The following is a 4,940-nucleotide window of genomic DNA, read 5'->3' on the forward strand; positions in this document are numbered from 1 at the left end:
TAATATATACATATGCCATGTACATACCTGAGAGTAGATATTCTAATATAAAATTTTTTCACAAAAAGTTTTAGAGCTTATAAAAATATAGCAAGTTAGAGACAAATGCAAGTGATGATTTAGTTCCCTACACAAGTAATATTTCTCATTAAACACTACCCTATTCTTATTCTTTTTGTAAAGTAGTTAATTTGGGAGGGGCCATAGTTTCTATTACACCTGATGGTTGCTCATTTATTCAACAAATATTCACGGAGCACCTACTACACAGGCATGAACAGAACAGATCAAAATCTCTGCCTTCATAGAGCTTATATTCTAGGATATTGCACAATATTGGTTTTCTTTTTTTTTTTTTTTGGAGATAGAGTCTGGCTCTGTTGCCCGGGCTAGAGTGCCATGGTGTCAGCCTAGCTCACAGCAACCTCCAACTCCTGGGCTTAAGCAATCCTACTGCCTCAGCCTCCCAAGTAGCTGGGACTATAGGCATGCACCACCATGCCCGGCTAATTTTTTTTCTATATATTTTTAGTTGTCCAGCTTTCTATTTTTTCAGTAGAGACGGGATCTCGCTCTTGCTCAGCTGGTCTTGAACTCCTGACCTCGAGCAATCCTCCTGTCTCGGCCTCCCAGAGTGCTCACAATATTGGTTTAGATAGGTTTCACTTACAATCTCTATCTAGTACTAAAGCTCCATGACAGAGGGAAACTTTTTCTCTTATTCACAACTGTATTCCACATCTATATCAGTATCTGAATGAATGAATGGACGGATGGATGCTTTTTCTTAATATGTACTGGTTATGTACTATCTATTCAGGAAACTTACAAAGCAAAATTCATTTTACTAACTCCTAGTTCTAGGAAAGCCAGATGTTTTGGTTCAGAGCTGGTATATAGCTAATGTGGAGCCATTAGCTGATGTCTTACAACTAATTTTTACCCATAATGAAAATGTCATATTTTCACTTTCTCGTATACCTTCTAAGTAGACTAAGGCAGGGAATCTAAGCTTCCGTGTATAGAAAATAAAGTCAAAGACTTCACGAAAATTGAACAACAAAAGGACAGAACAGAGAAGAATGATCTAGTAGCTTTAATGTCATTAAGTGCTTCAACCTTGAGAGCAGTGCGTTCAAATGTGAAGAGCCCAGAATGGAAGTTAGGAGACCTCCACAGAGATTCCAAGATGCACACCTCAAAGCCTCAGGTGTTAAGGCCTTGTCTACTGAGGAAAGCAAGTAGCCTAAGATCTTTTTTTTTTTTTTTTTTGAGACAGATTCTGGCTCTGTTGCCCTGGCTAGAGTGCCGTGGCATCAGCCTAGCTCACAGCAACCTCAAACTCCTGGGCTCAAGCAATCCCCCTGCCTCAGCCTCCTGAGTAGCTGGGACTACAGGCATGCACCACAATGCCCGGCTAATTTTTTCTATGTATTTTTAGTTGTCCGATTAATTTCTTTCTATTTTTAGTAGAGATGGGGGTCTCGCTCTTGCTCAGCCTGACCTCGAACTCCTAAGCTCAAACAATCCGCCCGCCTCGGCCTCCCAGAGTGCTAGGATTACAGGCGTGAGCCACCGCGCCGGGCCATGCTTCTATAATTTTTGTTCCTTAAAGAATATAACTTAACTCTAACATATATATTGAATCTCATCTATATACACAGTGAACACATATAAATTTCAAGCATATGGAAAAGTTGAAAGAGCTCAATGAGCACACATATACACTCTTACCTAGATTTGACAGGTGCAGACACGACTCCTCACCCGTGCGTGGTTGAGCACACATCTTGTATGCATAGGACATCTCATACATCACCACATGACCACTATCATACTTAAAAAACTAATAATAATGACATATTATCTAACATACAATCCATATTTAAATTTCCCCAACTGTCCCAAGAATATGTTATAGCTTTTTCCCCCCGAACTAGAATTAAACAAGATTAACACATTGTATTTGGTTTTTATGCCTCTTTTTTGCCTTTTAAATCTAGACCAACCCCTCCTCATTTTTCATGAAATGAAAATAAAATCCATTAACTCCTTTTCATGAAAACCACTGACTTTTTGAGGAGACCAGACATTATAAAATGTCTCTTTTAAATTCTGTCTTATTATTTCTTCATTGTGTCATTTAACTTGTCTCTGCTTTGCTTGTAAACTAGAAGTTGGATCTGGAGAAGCTTGCTTAGATTTAAGTTAAGTGTTTTTGGCAGGAATACTTTATGTAGAGTATTCTGTACTTCGGCAATTCAAGAGGCCCAAAATGTCAGGCTGTCCCACTCTTAGTAAAGCTATAAATGTGATCACTTGGTTAATGTGGTGACTATCTGGTCACTTTACTACAATGACATATTTCTTCCTGTGCAATTAGTAAATAATTTTTTTCACCTCCCTTGGCATAATTTTTCTTACGTTGTGCTGTGTCAAAAGACACCCCCACCTCCCAACACTAGGGATGAGGGTAGGGAAGAAAAGACGAAGTGAAGGGGATACCTCGTGTCTTGTGAGAGGTCAAATTTTATTTTAAATACATTTTTAGTTGTTATAAAAATCGACTTAAAATTAACACATATACTCCAATGTGTTAAAATGTATATCAAAATTTAACATAATAGAGATAACCAAAGTGTTAATCTTTGCTAGCAGGTCAACTTGTGTTTCGCAGACTTCACAATAAAACTTCCCTGCCACCTCTGCACAGAACAAGAGCCCTTCAACTTACCAACAGGTTAGGTCTTGAGACCATTTTGTTCCTGAGTCAAAAATGATATTATATTAATACAAGTAGTTAATGTGGGCAGATTACTTCCCTGAGAAAAAAGGAAATGTTTATAACATTGGTCCTAACTCTTCTTGTTTCTTAACAATCTTTTAAAAATTTATCCAAAGATGCCTGCATTTTGTTTTTCTTATTTTCATAATAAGAAACTTATAATAAGATACTGCTCATGTATAGCTGTTAACACCATCACAAACCACTCTAAAATTGCTATTTGAACATTTTCAATGAAACAAAAGGCCTCTGCAACCAATATACTATAAAAAAGAAGGTAGGGTCTTCGGTCTGCTCTTCAAAGTTTTTTAGGGATCTAGGATTTTCAGTGAACTAAGATTTTGAACTTAGTATTGACATGTGTTGTACCAATAGGAATATGAATCAGCTCTTGCAGAAAATTTAAAACCAGGCTATTCTTCTCTCGGCTCAGATATTTTAAATTTATTTGTCTGTTTGTTTATGGGTATCTTTTTCCAAAATGAAGCAGTTTTGTCTTCACTGAAAATCTTTCCCCCCCACAGTAACGTCTGCAGCAATGGTAGGAAAGCCCTGAACACATTTGTGTAGTTCACTAATGACCTACCTACTCACTTTGATATTGTGCAAATATGGACTGGCCTTGATCCTAAGAATAATCCTCTGATGGTTTGTGACCAAAATTTTAGCAGCAGCACTTTCACAACATGCTTAAAGTTCTCAAACACCCAGGGTCTCACTCTGTCACCCAGACTAGAATGCAGTGGCCTGATCATAGCTCACTGCAGCCTAGAACTGGGCTCAAGCGATCCTCCTGCCTCAGCCTCCCGAGCAGCGGGGACTGCAGGTGTGTGCCACCAGGCCCGGCTAATTTTTTTCATTTTTGTAGGGATGAGGTCTTGCTATGTTGCCCAGGCTGGTCTCTCATTCCTGGGCTTGAGCAATCCTCTTGCCTCGGTCTTCCAAAATGCTGAGATTACAGGTTTGAGCCACCTTGCCTGGTCCCAGCCGATTCTTGAATTCATTTTAGGTTAACAGACATCTGACATTGAGGCTGATCTTGTGGTCACAAATTTTCCACTTCTTCCATTGTCCATCCTTTTCCTTGTCACTTGCTGATTACTATTGATTGCTCAGGTGCAGCACTTTTCAAATGATGCACAAACTGGGAGTCCTACAGAATTATTCCTACGGTCAGACAACTCAATCCCAAAATACATTTGCCATTTTCTCACTATCAATTTTGTTTCTGTTCTAACCAGCTCCTCTTCATTCTCACTCTCTCAACACTGTCATCTTTCAGTGTTTAACACACAGGACATGTTATAAGTGTTGCAAGTGGCATTTGTTGAAAGTTAGAAAGTTGAGAAACTTTTGTATCTTAAAATTGCAAGGTGAACTGTGGAGAAACCATAACTGACGATGACTTCAGGTGGGCTTTTTCTTTTAGATGTACTGAGCCACTTCCCAGTTTGTCTCATACAAAATTTGATGGCAGTTTCTCAGGTAAGAAAAGTGAACATAATGCTGTTCACAGGTAAGGACATCTAGAGTAGCCCTATCACAAATTTTTATAAAATAATTTTTCCCATCAAATACTTTGTAGACTAATCATCTTAGAGAATTCTAGTACTTTGAAGTACTCGTGCTTAATCGCAAGCTATTTTCAAACTTCAAACTCTCTCATTTTGTCTTCCTATCTTGGCTACTACCCTTTCACCCAGTAGAGATATAATGCTGGGGATGATGGCAGAGAAAACCACATATATTATCTATATCTGCACACATCAGCTCCGAAATGTTTCGAAAGCTGAGAGAGTAGAAGCCTACATAAAACGACAGCACGATTACCACAGCCATTATAACCTGAACGGATTGTAACTATTGATATGTAGCTCAGATAAATGCCTGAATGTCTTTTTTTTTTTTTTTAAAGACAGGGTCTTGTTCTGTCGCCCAGGCTGGAGTGCAGTGGTGAAATCATAGCTTACTGCTGCTTTTAACTCCTGGCCTCAAGCGATTCTCTGGCCTCAGCCTTCTAAAGTACTGGGATTACAGGTATGAGCCACCATACCTGACTTGAATATCCTTTTTATTGTATTACAACAAATATTTCTGTGAAACCATTTTACTCTTGATTGCTTTAGCTTATACATAAAAGTATCATTTATTTTAG

The 4,940-nt window shown here is 38.5% G+C and overlaps 1 protein-coding gene across 1 annotated transcript in view; it reads right to left on the minus strand.

Moving 5' to 3' along the window:
• The window catches only part of PDSS2 (prenyl (decaprenyl) diphosphate synthase, subunit 2), a 250,669-nt gene that overhangs the window by 25,131 nt on the left and 220,598 nt on the right, over positions 1-4,940 (minus strand). The gene's annotated exons all lie outside the window — the stretch shown is intronic.

This window comes from Propithecus coquereli, unplaced genomic scaffold (genome assembly GCF_000956105.1).
Source record: "Propithecus coquereli isolate 6110/MARCELLA unplaced genomic scaffold, Pcoq_1.0 Scaffold35, whole genome shotgun sequence".
NCBI lineage: Eukaryota > Metazoa > Chordata > Mammalia > Primates > Indriidae > Propithecus > Propithecus coquereli.